This window comes from Bos taurus, chromosome 11 (assembly GCF_002263795.3).
Source record: "Bos taurus isolate L1 Dominette 01449 registration number 42190680 breed Hereford chromosome 11, ARS-UCD2.0, whole genome shotgun sequence".
Taxonomy (NCBI): domain Eukaryota; kingdom Metazoa; phylum Chordata; class Mammalia; order Artiodactyla; family Bovidae; genus Bos; species Bos taurus.
This window is the reverse complement of record NC_037338.1, coordinates 55,189,166-55,207,069: the sequence shown is the minus strand read 5'-3', so window position 1 is coordinate 55,207,069 and position 17,904 is coordinate 55,189,166. Positions and strand designations below refer to the sequence as shown.

Here is a 17,904-nt window from a genome sequence, read left to right as displayed (position 1 = left end):
AAGAGGGACAGAGACAGAGGAAGTGTTGGGAGAGGAAGGAAGTTGGGAAAGGGCTTCCAAACCTTCCCTGTATTAAGACCACATATTGGTCCCCAGAGCTAGTTCTTTAGCTAGGTGTGGTTTGACAAATACTGGTGATAAATTAAGTCTGATTTAAATGATGCACCTTAGGTGGAAAATGTCTGAGACTTCAGGTATGGGATCAACCTCGAGAAATGACAGCATAGCTTGTATAATAACTTTTGAAGATGACCATTGCTAATTTGATGATTACCAGGGAGAAGGCGATGGCACCCCACTCCAGTACTCTTGCCTGGAGAATCCCATGGACGGAAGAGCCTGGTAGGCTGCAGTCCATGGGGTCACTAAGAGTCAGACACGACCGAGTGACTTCACTTTCACTTTTCACTTTCATGTATTGGAGAAGGAAATGGCACCCCACTCCAGTATTCTTGCCTGGAGAATCCCAGGGACAGAGGAGCCTGTTGGGCTGCTATCTATGGGGTCGCACAGAGTCGGACACGACTGACACGATTTAGCAGCAGCAACAGCAGCAGCAGTTGCCATTAAATGAATTCTATTTTTTTAAAAAGGGCTTCCAATGCTATGCTGAAATTTTTAGTTTGCTGTACCCTTCTAGTTTTGAAGGAAATGGCAACCCACTACAGTACTCTTGCCTGGAAAATTCCAAGGACGGAGGAGCCTGGTAGGCTATAGTCTATAGGGTCGCAAAGAGTTAGACACGACTGAGTGACTTCACTTTCACTTTCTAGTCTCGAAGACTGAACACTTTCGAGTTATCTTTGACTCTTGTAATAAATACGTGGGTTAGTTCCTGAGGCCTGTTCTGCTATCCCAGGCCCCGCTCTGCAAGCTCCCTCTGCATTGCCATATGCTTTGATCATGTCATATTACACCTAACTGCTGTATATACTCTCTCTATCTTTGCTTACCTTCATCCTCACCATCCTTCAAGGTTGATGTTAAATTTCCTCTATGTCTTCTTTATTGATTCCCATGTAAAGTGATCTCTCATTCTTCTGAACTCTGTTAACAGCTTACCTTTATCAATTCTGCTGCTGGTGCTGTTCACTTTATATGAGTGTGGCAGTCATTTCTAATTATAGTAGTTTAGAACTGAATGCGACATTAAACATCTTGGAGCTTAGGAATAAAAAGACTTCTGCTTTCCCATTCTCTCTTAGTATGATCCTACACAGGTCACTCCATTATCAGTGAAATAGGAACAAGGATGGCTATCTTAAAGGATTCTTGGGGAAAATTCAATGAGCTCATGTATATTAGAGTTTTGCAACTCAAAAGTGTAAGCCTAGGACTAGCAGCCTTACAGCATGTTAGAAAGGCAGAAGTTTAGGTTTCTTTCTAGATATGTTGAATCAAATCTGCACTTTACCATTAACTCCAGGTTAAAATTAAATTTTGAAAAGCATTCTATTAGAACATTCTATTAGAAGTATTCACATTCTAACCTGAAAAAGTAACCCAGATATCTTTAATGTCTAGTTTTATAATTGAGGAGTTGAAGGGTCAGAAATGTTAAGTGATTGCCCAAGATTGGTATTCTTTTTATTGGTGATAAAAAGAATTCAGATAAAAACCTTGCATTTTCTGAATCTTGTTCTCTGTTCTATTAAATTCCAAACACAGAATTCAAAGTATGTGTCTATCTCAGTACTTAGCACTTAGTAGGGCTCTTAATAAAGGTTGGTTGCTTCCCAGATGGAACAGTGGTAAAGAATTTGCCTGTCAATGCAAGAGATGTGGGTTTGATCCCTGGGTTGGGAAGATCCTTTGGAGTAGGAAATGGCAACCTACTCTAGTCTTCCTGGTTACAAAATTCCATGGACAGAGTAGACTAGTGGGCTATAGTCCATGGGGTTGCAAAGAGTCAGATAAGACTGAGCACACACACACACACGTACATGTGGCAGTAAGTATCAGTTCAGTTCAGTTCAGTCGCTCAGTTGTGCCCGACTCAGCGACCCCATGAATCACAGCACGCCAGGCCTTCCTGTCCATCACCAACTCCAGGAGTTCACTCACTCATGTCCATTGAGTCAGTGATGCCATCCAGCCATCTCATCCTCTGTCATCCCCTTCTCCTCCTGTCCCCAATCCCTCCCAGCATCAGGGTCTTTTCCAGTGAGTCAACTCTTCACATGAGGTGGCCAAAGTACTGGAGTTTCAGCTTCAGCATCAGTCCTTCCAATGAACACCCAGGACTGATCTCCTTTAGAATGGACTGGTTGGATCTCCTTGCAGTACAAGGGACTCTCAAGAGACTTCTCCAACACCAAGTTTAAAAGCATCAATTCTTTGGCGCTCAGCTCTCTTCACAGTCCAACTCTCACATCCATACATGACCACTGGAAAAACCATAGCCTTGACTAGACGAACCTTTGTTGGCAAAGTAATGTCTCTGCTTTTGAATATGCTATCTAGGTTGGTCATAACTTTCCTTCCAAAGGGTAAGCGTCTTTTAATTTCATGGCTGCAATCACCATCTGCAGTGATTTTGGAGCCCAGAAAAATAGTCTGACACTGTTTCCACTTTTTCCCCATCTATCTGCCATGAAGTGATGGGACCAGATGCCATGGTCTTAGTTTTCTGAATGTTGAGCTTTAAGCCAACTTTTTCACTCTCCTCTTTCACTTTCTTCAAGAGGCTTTCTAGTTCCTCTTCACTTTCTGCCATAAGGGTGATGTCATCTACATATCTGAGGTTATTGATATTTCTCCCGGCAGTCTTGATTCCAGCTTGTGCTTCTTCCAGCCCAGCGTTTCTCATGATGTACTCTGCATAGAAGTTAAATAAGAAGGGTGACAGTATACAGTCTTGACGTACTCCTTTTCCTACTTCGAACCAGTCTGTTGTTCCATGTCCAGTTCTAACTGTTGCTTCCTGACCTGCATATAGGTTTCTCAAGAGGCAGGTCAGGTGGTCTGGTATTCCCATCTCTTGAAGAATTTTCCATAGTTTATTGTGATCCACACAGTCAAAGGCTTTAGCATAGTCAATAAAGCAGAAATAGATGTTTTTCTGGAACTCTCTTGCTTTTTCCATGATCCAGCGGATGTTGGCAATTTGATCTCTGGTTCTTCTGCCTTTTCTAAAACCAGCTTGAACATCTGGAAGTTCACAGTTCATGTATACTACTGAAGCCTGATTTGGAGATTTTTGAGCATTAATTTACCAGCATGTGAGATGAGTGCAATTGTGCAGTAGTTTGAGGATTCTTTGATGTTGCCTTTCTTTGGGATTGGAATGAAAACTGACCTTTTCCAGTCCTGTGGCCACTGCTGAGTTTTCCAAATTTGCTGGCATATTGAGTGTAGCTCTTTCACAGCATCATCTTTCAGGATTTGAAATAGCTCAACTGGAATTCCATCACCTCCACTAGCTTTGTTCATAGTGATGCTTTCTAAGGCCCACTTGACTTCACATTCCAGGATGTCTAGCTCTAGGTGAGTGATCATACCATTGTGATTATCTGGGTCATGAAGCTCTTTTTTGTACAGTTCTTCTGTGTATTTTTGCCACCTCTTCTTAATATCTTCTGCTTCTGTTAGGTCCATACCATTTCTGTCCTTTATGTAGCCCATCTTTGCATGAAATGTTCCCTTGGTATCTCTAATTTTCTTGAAGAGATCTCTAGTCTTTCCCATTCTGTTGTTTTCCTCTATTTCTTTGCATTGATTGCTGAGGAAGGCTTTTTTATCTCTCCTTGCTATTCTTTGGAACTCTGCATTCAGATGCTTATATCTTTCCTTTTCTCCTTTGCTTTTCACTTCTCTTCTTTTCACAGCTATTTGTAGAGCCCTTGTATGTGTTTTATGCAACCCCTGGCTTATATTATTCCTGTTTTATTATCACTGTCAGCCTGTATGTATTTCTCTTGGATGTTTAAGTTTGACTTTTTTATTATAGAAGAATGAAGAAAAGGAAAAAAGACAAGAAAAAATAAAATTTAAAATCAAGATTATCACCTAAAATTTAACCACCTGGAGATAAACTGTTAATTGTTGAGGACATATTCTTCTAGAATTGGTCTATTTTATATGTATTTATATTTTATAAAAATACAATAACATTCTGCCAATACATACTACTTTGTAACTGATTTTTTCATTGTTGACATTTTTCCATAGACAGAATACAAATTGATAGGATCATCCTCAATAACTGCAAACCATTCTAATAAATTTATCCATGTCTTCTTTCTTACCAGTTAGGCAGCATCTGTTTTTTAGCCATTATAAATTTATTGGGATAACATCCTCATATATACACTACAATAGACTGATGGTTTCAGTTCAGTTCAGTTCAGTCCCTCAGTCGTGTCTGACTCTTTGCGACCCCCTGAATCACAGCATGCCAGGCCTCCCTGTCCATCACCAACTCCCAGGGTTCACTCAAACTCATGTCCATCAAGTCGGTGATGCCATCCAGCCATCTTATCCTCTGTTGTCCCCTTATCCTCCTGACCCCAATCCCTCCCAGAATCAGGGTATTTTCCAGTGAGTCAACTCTTTGCATGAGGTGGCCAAAGTATTGGAGTTTCAGCTTCAGCAGAGGCGGCCTTACAAATAGCTGTGAAAAGAAGAGAATCGAAAAGCAAAGGAGAAAAGGAAAGATATAAGCCTCTGAATGCAGAATTCCAAAGAATAGCAAGGAGAGATAAAAAAGCCTTTCTCAGCAATCAATGCAAAGAAATAGAGGAAAACAACAGAATGGGAAATACTACAGATCTCTTCAAGAAAATTAGAGATACCAAGGGAACATTTCATGCAAAGAAGGGCTCGATAAAGGACAGAAATGGTATGGGCCTAACAGAAGCAGAAGGTATTAAGAAGAGGTGGCAAGAATACACAGAAGAACTGTATAAAAAAGAGCTTCATGACCCAGATAATCACGATGGTGTGATCATTCACCTAGAGCCAGACATCCTGGAATGTGAAGTCAAGTGGGCCTTAGAAAGCATCACTACGAACAAAGCTAGTGGAGGTGATGGAATTCCAGTTGAGCTATTTCAAATCCTGAAAGATGATGCTATGAAAGTGCTGCACCCAATATGCCAGCATATTTGGAAAACTCAGCAGATGCCACAGGACTGGAAAAGGTCAGTTTTCATTCCAATCCCAAAGAAAGGCAATGCCAAAGAATCCTCAAACTACCGCACAATTGCACTCATCTCACACAGTAGTAAAGACTGATGGTTTATATCCCCTCAAATTCATGTATTGAAACCTGATCCCCAATGTGGTGTTATATGGAGGTGGGGCCTACCCGAGGTTATTAAGTCACAAGACTAAAGCCCTCAGGATTGGGTTCAGAGGGTGGGGCCTTAAAAAAAAACTTTCAATACCTAAGGCCAGATTGTCCTCCTGAATGGTTGTACATATTTCAATCTCAATATCTCTTAATATCTCTTTTGATGCTTTATTGTTTTCCTCTATATACTCCACACACACACACACACACACACACACACACACACACACACACACTCCACCACAAATAGAAGCCTTTTTGTTTCCCTTTCCTTCATCTGGTGTGCCCACTGAGATCCCTGTTGGAATCTGTTCTTGGTTACTTGGAACCATCCCTTCTTCCTATTCCCTCCCTCCTTTATGCAGAGGCAGAGGGAGCCTTGGGTTTTGGGGTCTTCAGTGTTCCTTCTGGGAGCTTCTGAGGGTTTCATTCCCATATCCTATTAAGTGACTAGCCAGCCAGATTATTTCCACAGAAGTGCTCTGTGGAAGTTAGAGTGTTTAAATATATTTGTCAAATGAACTAGACTCTGCACTGTTGTTTATGATTCACAAACATTATCTCAATCATGCAAAATCTTGTTTTTCATGGCTTCACCCACTTATTTGGGACATTCTATAACATCAAACTTGGGCTTCCCTGGTAGCTCAGCTGGTGAAGAATCTGTCTGCAATGCAGGAGACCCCCAGTTCAATTCCTGGGTTGGGAAGATCCCCTGGAGAAGGGATAGTCTACCCTCTCTAGTATGCTTGGGCTTCCATGGTGGCTCAGATGATAAAAAAATCTCCTGCAGTATGAGAGACCTGGGTTCAATCCCTGGGTTGAGAAGATCCCCTGGAGGAGGGCATGGCAACGCATTCCAGTATTCTTGCCTGGAGAATCCCCATGGACAGAGCAGCCTGGTAGGCTACAGTCCATGGGGTCGCAAAGACTCGTACATGACTGAGAAACTAAGCACAGCACATAACATCAAACCAATGTGCCAGAGCAGATTCAGAAACATGTATTTAATTGTAAACTGACAGGTGTATTTGACATTAACTTGGCACTCACCATACCAAGAAGTGATTCTAAAAGTTTGGATTTCAAATGCTATAACAAGATGCTGGTGTAAAAATCTCTTTTCTCTCAAGGTCCCAAGGATTTATGGGGATAACTGGACAACTACAGTTCTTCTGCTTGATATTAACAAGTCTCACCTCCTCTCCTCAAAACAAATAATGGAACCAATTTAATTCAGTAGTAAATTCTGTCTGTGATACATCTTAACATTTAATGATCTTGTTTTATAGAATTTTCCAGATGTTGCCAATTTTGTCCTTGCAGCTTTTAGAATCCTCTAATATCTACCCCTGTAGGTGTGGAAGACTATCAGTTATGAGAAGCCATATATAAAGAGCATAGGACTTTCCACATTGCACTGATAAATGTGCCCCCTTTCCTCTTAGTGCAATCTGGCACAGTGCTGGCTTTTTAGATCTTCTTGCTGAAGTATGTTTATTAACTGGCTTGAATTCTTGCTTAATCAATAGCCTGGGGAATCTGAGTTAAATATAAAAAAAAACTATATTACATTGATATATAGGCACACATTGTTAACACAGGAAGGTCCAAGCTTTTGAAGTCATACAGATTAATGCCATTTATATGTGGCCGCATTTCATACATCTAGTTTGTGTGGGAAATCCCTCACCAGCCATGAGCAGTGAGCCTTCTGTGGTAAATTAGCCAGTTGAATGCATTTATGTCTTTATTCAGCCATCTCCCATTCTCTGGAACCACTTCTTAATCTTTCACAGGCACCTTGAGAATGCTTTTTTAATAATTCAGTATCAATGCTGCTGCTGTTCTTATTTGTTTTTGTTAGTTTAAGTCAAATGGAGGTTTAGCTGTTGAGATAAAGTTAGATAAAATGTGGTCCCTGCCTTGGGTATTCTTGAATCTGGAGTGGAGGTGATGGTAACAAAGCAATGTGATTCATGCTATGGCAGAGATGTAAACAGAAATTGAGGTTGGAGAGATTTCTGTAGTTAACTGAGCAAGGACAGAGGAGCTGGGAGAAAAGGAGGAGGGTTGACCAGAGGGAAGGAAAGCTACTCCAGCCAGTAGGCAAGGTCTGTGAAAATGCTATATGTGCTTCTGATATGTTTACAGTGTCTGGAGCACAGGATGAAAGGGAGGGAAGGGGAGACATGAGACTGGAGTGTTAGAGACAGATTGAGAAATACTTTCCATCAGGATTATGATTTCCAAAATGTGGGTCCCAGAGGGATGATACAGGGAGGGAGGAGGGAGGAGGGTTCAGGATGGGGAACATGTGTATACCTGTGGCAGATTCATGTTGATATATGGCAAAACCAATACAATATTGTAAAGTTAAAAAATAAAATTTAAAAAATGGAGAAAAAAATAAAAATAAAAAAAATAAAATGTGGGTCCAAGGAATAAAATCCTGATGATTGTCTTGAACATGAAGAGCAGGGAAAAGGATAACTGAAAGCAGGGAGAGGAGTTGGGAGGCTACCGTATCTGCCCCACTGAGATATCATGTAAGACTGACTATATTACATGAGAGATGGACAGGACAGGACAAGCACAAACATGGTTTTGTAGTGGAATCCACAATCCTTTGTTTCTCTAAGAAACAGTTAAAGATGACTCCAATGAATGGATTGATTAAGGATAGATGGAAGGTAAGGAAGAGTAAGATGTGAGAGAAAACTCTAATGTTTAGAGCTAAGAGTAAGTAGTTAAAGGGAATTCCCTGGTGGTCCAGTGATTAGGACTCTGAACTCTCACTGTCCAGGGCTTGGGTTCAATCCCTGGTTGGGGAACTAAGATCCTGCAAGCTGCAAGGCATGGCTCAATAAATAAATAGGTAAATAAATAAGAGTAAGCAATTAAAGATGTGAACAAAGGTTACATCTGGACATAAGGATCCAGGGAATCCCTGAAACATGCTTAGTAGTTACTGTGGTGGCAGTAGACACAAATCCTCAGTGAGAAAGACTAAATCGAAGCTGATGGACAATCAGCTTCCTCTATGGCTCAGGGAGTAAAGAATTCACCTGCAATTCAAGAGATACAGAAGATGCAGGTTTTCTCCCTGGGTTGGGAACATCCCCTGGAGGAGGAAAATGGCATCCCACTCCAGTATTCTTGCCTGAAAAATCCCATAGACAGAGGAACCTGGCAAGCTATAATCCAAAGTGTTGCAAAGAGTCAGACACGGCTGAGTGGGTACACACGCGTAATGCACAATCAGAAGACTTTGCAGACTGGTGAGGTAATGTGGATGGGGAGTATATGGCCTGTGCTATCTGCAAGTGCACGGTTTTGATTAAAGGCTTTCAAATTCTAATTTTTAAGAATTCCATTCTATAAACAGGTGATATTGTAGACCCTATTCAGCTTATGCAATACTAGTTTGGAAAGCTTCTTTTAAAGTGATGGTTCTCAACATGGAAGAATAGGAGGGAGCAGAAGAGGTGGAGAGCACTTCAATAGGAGGAACAAAGTAAGGAACACTGCCCAAGTCCACAGTGAATGGCTTCTAATAGTAGGCATGGCCCTGAGGCTGTGAGTAATAAGTAACTCACTTGGCTGTGAAAAAGAAAAAATGTGGAGGAGATCGACAGGTTGTGAGAAGAGCCCAAATGGTCAAGGACCACCAATATTGGAAGAGGCTACCCAACAATTCGTAAAGCTGCAAAGTGACATTTTTAGTGTGACATCATGTTAGTTGCTCCATCATCTCCAACTCTTTGCCACCCTATGTGCTGCAGTCCACCAGGCTCCTCTCTCAGTGAAATTCTCCAGACAAGAATGTTGGAGAGGGTTGCCATTCCCTTCTCCAGGGAATCTTTGCAATCCAGGGATCAAACCCGGGTATCCTGAATAGCAGGCAGATTCTTTGCCATCTGAGTCACCAAGGAAGTGCAAGACCAGTGCTGTCTGTCTACGGACTCTGGGTCAAGGACTGACTGACTTTGAGTCCTTTGTCCAAGAGGGTTTGCCATTGGCAACTGATATCAGCCTAAGATCATTTCTCTGTAAATGGACCTTGCATTACCTTCTCAAACATGAAATAAAGTGATGGCTAGAGATCAAGTCCTTCAGAATGCAATTCTGTATTTGTGTTTTAGCAGAAGAATCTGAGACATTGAATAGCTTACTACAAGGAACTTTTAAAATTTTTGACTCTAGGCTGAGAAGTATTCTGCCATTTACAAGCTGTATGACCTGAGCAAGCAACTAGTTTCCAAACAGAAGTATTCAAAATAGTAAAATAAAAGACATAAATAATAGATATAATTAAAATAAAAAGATATAAATAATAGAAATAATTCAAATTCTATTGCAGTAACTAGTTATATTCATTTCTATTATATGAGAACAAAATTATAAAAGAAGGAAGACAGGATGGAAAAAGAGTCATAAGCTGGAATAGTGTCTAAACCTCTAAATTAAACTCTTGCTGCTGCTGCTGCTAAGTCGTTTCAGTCATGTCCAACTTTGTGCAACCCCATAGACAGCAGCCCACCAGGCTCCCTGTCCCTGGGATTCTCCAGGCAAGAGTACTGGAGTCGGGTGCCATTGCCTTCTACTCTTATCACTCCTTAAATCAGTTCAGTTCAGTTCAGTTCAGTCGCTCAGTCGTGTCCAACTCTTTGTGACTCCATGAACTGCAGCACACCAGGCCTCGCTGTCCACCACCAACTCCTGGAGCCTACCCAAACTCATGTCCGTTGAGTCCGTGATGCCATCCAACCATCTCATCCTCTGTCATCCCCTTCTCCTCCTGACCTCAATCTTTCCCTGCATCAGGGTCTTTTCAAATGAATCAGCTCTTCTCATCATGTGGCCAAAGTATTGGAGTTTCAGCTTCAACATCAGACCTTCCAATGAACACCTAGGACTGATCTCATTTAGGATGGACCGGTTGGATCTCCTTGCAGGCCAAGGGACTCTCAAGAGTCTACTCCAACACCAAGTTCAGAAGCATCAATTCTGCGCTCAGCTTTCCTTATATTCCAACTCTCACCTCCACACATGACCACTGGAAAAACTATAGCTTTGACTAGATGGACCTTTGTGGGCAAAGTAACGTCTCTGCTTTTTGATATGCTATCTAGGTTGGTCATAACTTTCCTTCCAAGGAGTAAGCGTCTTTTAATTTCATGGCTGCAATCACCATCTGCAGTGATTTTGGAGCCGAAAAAAAATAGTCTGACACTGTTTTCACTGTTTCCCCATCTATTTGCCATGAAGTGGTGGGACCAGATGCCATGATCTTAGTTTTCTGAATGTTGAGCTTTAAGCCAACTTTTTCACTCTCCTCTTTCACTTTCATCAAGAGGTTCTTTAGTTCTTCTTCACTTTCTGCCATAAAGGTGTTATTATCTGCATATCTGAGGTTATTGATGTTTGTCCCACCAACCTTGATTCCAGCTTCTGCTTCATCGAATCCAGCATTTCTCATGATGTACTTTGCATATAAGTTGAATAAGTACAGTGACAATATACAACCTTGACATACTTCTTTTCCTATTTGGAACCAGTCTGTTGTTCCATGTCCAGTTCTAACTGTTGCTTCCTGGCATGCATATAGGTTTCTCAAGGGGCAGGTCAGGTGGTCTGGTATTCCCATCTCTTTCAGAATTTTCCACAGTGTATTCTGATCCACACCATCCAAGGCTTTGGCATAGTCAATAAAGCAGAAATAGATGTTTTTCGGAACTTTCTTGCTTTTTTGATGATCCAGGGGATGTTGGCAATTTGATCTCTGGTTCTGCCTTTTCTAAAACCAGCTTGAATACCTGGAAGTTCACGCTTCACATATTGCTGAACCCTGGATTGGAGAATTTTGAGCATTACTTTACTAGCGTGTGAAATGAGTGCAATTGTGCGGTACTTGGAGGATTCTTTGGCATTGCCTTTCCTTGGGATTGGAATGAAAACTGACCTTTTCCAGTCCTGTGGCATCTGCTGAGTTTTCCAAATTTGCTGGCATATTGAGTGTAGCACTTTCACGGCATCATCTTTTAGGATTTGCAATAGCTCAACTGGAATTCCATCACCTCCACTAGCTTTGTTTGTAGTGATGCTTCCTAAGGCCCACTTGACTTCACATTCCAGGATGTCTGGCTCTAGGTGAGTGATCACACCATCGTGGTTATCTGGGTCATGAAGATCTTTTTTGTACAGTTCTTCTGTATATTCTTGCCACCTCTTCTTAATATCTTCTGCTTCTGTTAGGTCCATAACCATTTCTGTCCTTTATTGAGTCTATCTTTGTTCCCTTGGTATCTCTAATTTTCTTGAAGAGATCTGTAGTATTTCCCATTCTATTGTTTTCCTCTATTTCTTTGCACTGATCGCTGAGGAAGGCTTTCTTATCTCTCCTTGCTATTCTTTGGAACTCTGCATTCAAGTAGGTATATTTTTCCTTTTTCTCCTTTGCTTTTTGCTTCTCTTTTCATAGCTATTTATAAGGCCTCCTCAGACAACCATTTTGCTCTTTTGCATTTCTTTTTCTTGAGGATGGTCTTGATCCCTGTCTCCTGTACAATATCATGAACCTCTGCCCATAGTTCATCAGGTACTCTGTCTATCAGATTTAGTCCCTTAAATCTATTTCTTACTTCCACTGTATAATCATAGGGGATTTGATTTAGGTCACATGTGAATGTTTTAGTGGTTTTCCCCACTTTCTTCAATTTCAGTCTGAATCTGGCAATAAGGAGTTCATGATCTGAGCCACATTCTGCTCCCAGTCTTGTTTTTGCTGACTGTGTAGAGCTTCTCTATCTTTAGCTGCAAAGAGTATAATCAATCTGATTTCGGTGTTGACCATCTGGTGATGTCCATGTGTAGCATCTTCTCTTGTGTTGTTGGAAGAGGATGTTTGCTATGACCAATGCATTCTCTTGGCAAAACTATTAGCCTTTGCCCTGCTTCATTCTGTTCTCCAAGGCCAAATTTGCCTGTTCCTCCAGATGTTTCTTGACTTCCTACTTTTGCATTCCAGCCCCCCATAATGAAAAGGACATCTTTTTTGGGTGTTAGTTCTAGAAGGTCTTGTAGGTCTTCATAGATCTGTTCAACTTCAGCTTCTTCAGCATTACTCGTCAGGGCATAGACTTGGATTATTGTGATATTGAATGGTTTGCCTTGGAAACGAACAGAGATCATTCTGTCAGTTTTGAGATTGCATCCAAGTACTGCATTTTGGACTCTTTTGTTGACTATGATGGCTACTCCATTTCTTCTAAGGGATTCCTGCCCACAATAGTAGATATTCACCCATTCCAGTCCATTTTAGTTCACTGATTCCTAGAATGTCAACGTTCAGTTTTGCCATCTCCTGTTTGACCACTTCCAATTTGCCTTGATTCATGGACCTAACATTCCAGATTCCTATGCAATATTGTTCTTTACAGCATCAGACCTTGCTTCTATCACCAGTCACATCCACAACTGGGTGTTGTTTTTGCTTTGGCTCCATCCCTTCATTCGTTCTGGAGTTATTTCTCCACTGATCTCCTGTAGCATATCGGGCACCTACCGACCTGGGGAGTTCCTCTTTCAGTATCCTATCATTTTGCCTTTTCATACTGTTCATGGGGTTCTCAAGGCAAGAATACTGAAGTGGTTTGCCATTCCCTTCTCCAGTGGACCACATTCTGTCACATCTCTCCACCATGACCCACCCGTCTTGGGTGGCCCCACATGGCATGGCCAAGTTTCATTGAGTTAGACAAGGCTGTGGTCCATGTGATCAGATTGGCTAGTTTTCTGTGGTTGTGGTTTCAGTCTGTCTGCCCTCTGATGCCCTCTCTCAGCAGCTACCATCTTCCTTGGGTTTCTCTTACCTTGGACATGGGATATCTCTTCACGGCTGCTCCAGCATAGCCGCCGTTCCTGACCTTGGACATGGGGTATATCCTCTCTGCTGCTTACTGCTCCTGTGCCTCCCAACCACTGCTAGCTGCTCCTGCACCACAGTGCATATTTTAGAGGCTGCAGAAAAAAAAAAAAAAAAACAGAACAAACAAACCAAAACCTTGGTGGTTAAAACAAGTCATTTAGGTTATGGTCCTGCATGTTATGTCTGGAGATATGTATAAACCAGCCTGTGCTCACTCAGATGTCTGTGGTTTACTGGAGAATTAGCTGGAAACCAGATGAACTGGGAAGGCTTTCCTCAAGGAGTTGTGATTGGCCAGCTGTCGGCTGGGGCGCCTTGCTCTATTGTATGTGGCCTTTCATCCCCTGGCAGGCTGGCTTCGGCATGTGGTGCGGTGATTGAATGGTTCTAAGAGCAGCAGAAAGTGCAAGTCGCAGTGCAGATGTGCTTTTCAGGTCTCAGCTTCCAGCCAATTGCTGTGGTCTCTTGGCCAAAGCTAGTCACATGGTCATCCTAACGCAAGGACAGGAGGAAGAGGCTGTATCTCTGCATGGATAGGGAAGTATTTGTGGTTGATTTTGCAGGTTAAATAAAATAGTACTTGCTTAATATTACTATGGGCTTCCCTGGTGGCTCAGTGGGAAAGAATCCACCTGCCAATGAAGGAGACGTGGATTTGATCCCTGGGTTGGGAAGATCTCCTGGAGAAGGAAATGACAACTCACTCCAAGTATTCTTGCCTGGGAAATCCCATGGACAGAGGAGATGGTGGGCTACAGTTCATGGGGTCGCAAAAGAGTCGGACATGACTTAGCGAGTAAACAACGTTACTATAACTGTAGGTACTAAATGCTCTAAAGTGATTTTTTTTCTCAAGCCACGAGACCCAAACAGACATCATCCTTAAACACTAAGGACCAGTAGCAGAAGCATCACCTAAAGCTTGTTAGAAACGCAGATTCTCAGACTCCACCTATGATAGACTTGAATCAGAATCTCCATTTTAACATGATCCCAGGTGATTCATAAGCCCAGTGAAGTTTTAGAAACTCTGTATCTTTTCTCTATTCCTCATAATTCCCTTTTGTAGGTTGCTGTGCTCTCCCGTTGAGTGATAGATCTTTGATTTTTCAAGGTGCCAGAACTGTTTCCTCTGCACAATTGAAACAGAACAAACACAGGTTTAAACAGTAAAACAGGTTGCTTCACAGCATGAATAGCTAGAGAGAGAGAGAGGGTACAACATTTTTCTGCTCAATTGTCCTCTGCCTATAAAAATAGAAATTTAAAATTAAAATAACAGTACATAAATATTAAAGAATATTATTATATTTAACTAGGAAGAACCATTTAGATTTTAGAACAATTTTTAATGTAGAAACAGCTAGGCATATGAACCAACCTTTTATATTCCTAAGCAGTTGCTTAAAGCTGGACTTTGGTTTTCTGAAGGTTGAAAGATTGATGCCCCAATCCTAAGACGACAAGTTAAATATTTCCAGGAAACATCCAAGTCTTTAGGTACTATTTGGCCTTTATGCAACTAATAAGACCAGTAAAACTTATTACGCATCCGGCATGTGCAGGTCTAAATTAAAAAAATTAAGCATTACTATTGTTTGTTGAATTTCCTTCATTTCAGACCCTAGAAGGGAGGCAAAGGAGTAGGTAGGAGAGGCTAAGCTTTTGACAAGTTTATTTCACCAGGCTGAGGACAGACATGGGCATCTAAAGGGCCCAGAACCTTTCTCAACTTTTGACTTAAAGTGAAGGAATCTGGTTACAGTAACCAACACACTTCTTTAGTTTGCCTTTCACCTCAAGGCTGAACAGTAAAGAGAGAGAAAAATTTTGCATTAAAGCTTAGTGCTGTCATTCTATATGAAATTTGCTTTGGTTATTTACCTTTTTGGAAGAAGGTAACTTCTTTTTTGAAGCTATAACTAATACTGTTTTCAACATTTATGCCCTGTTCTTGTCAATCAATCAGTCTACCAGTCAGGACTTAACAAATACCTGTTGAGCAGTTACTATATGCAGGCATATCTTAGTCTGTGAATAAGTCTCAGTAATTTCATAAGCAAACAGACATATAACTTTTAGCTCCTGAAAAGCTAGGGAAAGTTAACATAGAAACCCGTGGAATAGAAAATTTGAGGGAAGGGGCCTACCTTATCTAAGGTTAGGCAGTGCTTCCTTGAGGAGGTGATATTTGAGTTGAAACCTGAATAATGAGAAGAAGGCATCCCGTTAAGGCTCCAGAAGATGAGTATTCCACGGAGAAGGAACAGCAAGTGCCAGGCCCTAAGGCCCAAACAAACCTTTGTTCATGAACCTGTGAAACAGCTAACATGCTGGAACTGTGTGATAGGACTGAAGACACACAAGGGGGTTGCTGAACACAAGATACATTTCCTTAAAGGGTCATTGTATCTTTTGATAAATCTTCACAAATGTTCACCAGCATCCTCATCAGCTCTATTTCAAACCTTACAGAGTGATATCACAGGAACTAAAGTAAAGCACTTTAACATATTAAATCAATTTATGCCTTAAAGTTCTATGATATTCTACCACTTTTCGCAATACCTGAAATCAAGGTATCAAAAACCTAAGCCACTTGCCTTAACACAGTTGGTGTTAGTGATAAAAGAGATTTTTCTGCATTCCCTAGATCCATGTATGGGGCAAGTAAGAGGACTGGATGGTGGTAGTGGTTTAGTCACTGAGTCATGTCTGACTCTTTGTGACCTCATGGGCTGTAGCCCGCCAGATTCCTCTGTCTATGAGATTTTTCAGGCAAGAATACTGGAGTGGGTAGCCATTTCCTTCTCCAGGGAATCTTACCAACCCAGGGATCAAACCCAGGTCTCCTGCATTGCAGGTGGATTCTTTACCAACTGAGCCACCAGCCTTTTGGCAACATAAAAGCCGAACTGGATTCTTGTACAATATTCCTTCTCCCCTAAGGTTCATCCAGAGCAGATCCAGCAAAAGAGAAGCTGGGACAATTTAAACTTGCCTCCAAGATTACCCCACTCCTCCCAGCCCCCTTCAACCATCTGTTGCTATTTGCGTAGACAAAGAACAGAACAGGATACCAACCACACACATTCAGAAATCTCATTTTGTATGTGGGAGTCTGGATTCATTAACAAGTTTCTCAAACTCTCCCTACACTTACAACACCAGTTTAAACATAATCCAGTGAAGTCATGAAAATAGGTGATGATCATCTTTGTGATGCTGAGATGGATAGTCTAAATTCATCATCTGCTACTTCCTAGTAAATGTCTTTGGCTTAAGTAGGTTGTTTTTCAGCATCCTTCAAGTAAATAATACTAATTCCAATATTATATAGTCTCTGCACTGTTCATCTTATTCTGCTGCTGCTGCTGCTGCTTCAGTCATGTCCGACTCTGTGCGACTCCATGGACGGCAGCCAACCAGGCTCCTCTGTCCCTGGGATTCTCCAGGCAAGAATACTGGAGTGGGTTGCCATTTCCTCCTCCAATGCATGCATGCATGCTAAGTCACTTCAATCATATCCGACTCTGTGCGACCCCATGGATAGCAGCCTACCAGGCTCCTCTGTCCACGGGATTCTCCAGGCAATAATACTGGAGTGGGTTGCCATTTCCTTCTCCAGACCCCTCTTATTCTAACCCATTAAATCCCATTTCCTTTAAATGGGCTCTTATTTGCCACACTATTTACTTGCTGCTGCTGCTGCTAAGTCACGTCAGTCGTGTCCGACTCGGTGCAACCCCATAGACAGCAGCCCACCAGGCTCCCCTGTCCCTGGGATTCTCCAGGCAAGAAGACTGGAGTGGGTTGCCATTTCCTTCTCCATTGCGTGAAAGTGAAAAGTGAAAGTGAAGTCGCTCAGTCACGTCCGACTCGTAACGACCCCATGGACTGCAGCCTACCAGGCTCCTCCATCCATGGGATTTTCCAGGCAAGAGTACTGGAGTGGCTTGCCATTGCCTTCTCTGACCACAAATCTATATCACCACCCAGGGATTCAAAAGCCATGTTTTGTCGGTACTTACTCTGTTTCATTAACTATGCTAAGTATAAGGATGTATAAAATATTCTAGATGATACTCTATTCTTTGAAGTTTTCATTCTTATTGGGGAATCAGTCCCAGAAGTCCACATTAATTCCTCCTTTCTTTGAATTATGACTCATCTAAAACCTAAGTGCTCTGTTAAACGCTGTCTAAAATCGCTCTCTAGTTGTTTCTAAGTCCCCTTCTCTATTTTTTTCCCACATTGCCTAAATGGAAATTTCTCAAAAGCAAACTCCAGATTATATTTCTGGTTTAGTGCTGTGTCCAGATCACAGAGTTGGAATATTCATGTTTAAATTCTAGATTTGTCACTTACTAGCACTGTGATCTAGATGGGGAAACAGTGGCTGACTTTATTTTTCTGGGCTCCAGAATCACTGCAGATGGTGATTGCATCTGTATAATTAAAAGACGCTTACTCCTTGGAAGGAAAGTTATGACCAACGTAGACAGCATATTAAAAAGCAGAGACATTACTCTGCCAACAAAGGTCTGTCTAGTCAATGCTATGGTTTTTCCAGTGGTCATGTATGGATGTGACAGTTGGACTATTAAGAAAGCTGAGTGCCAAAGAATTGATGTTTTTGAACTGTGGTGTTGGAGAAGACTCTTGAGAGTCCCTTGGACTG

The 17,904-nt window shown here is 41.6% G+C and overlaps 1 protein-coding gene, 1 long non-coding RNA gene and 1 pseudogene across 5 annotated transcripts in view; 2 read left to right on the top strand and 1 right to left on the bottom strand.

Moving 5' to 3' along the window:
* The window catches only part of CTNNA2 (catenin alpha 2), a 1,361,081-nt gene that overhangs the window by 953,106 nt on the left and 390,071 nt on the right, over positions 1–17,904 (top strand). The window lies entirely within an intron of this gene.
* Positions 43–143, top strand: LOC112448911 (uncharacterized; annotated as a pseudogene).
* On the bottom strand, positions 12,817–16,233 carry LOC132346497 (uncharacterized). The gene is made up of 3 exons (XR_009496318.1): positions 15,374–16,233; positions 14,605–14,790; positions 12,817–14,355 (listed from the first exon to the last, which is right to left on the bottom strand). It is a non-coding gene; the product is annotated as an uncharacterized lncRNA (long non-coding RNA).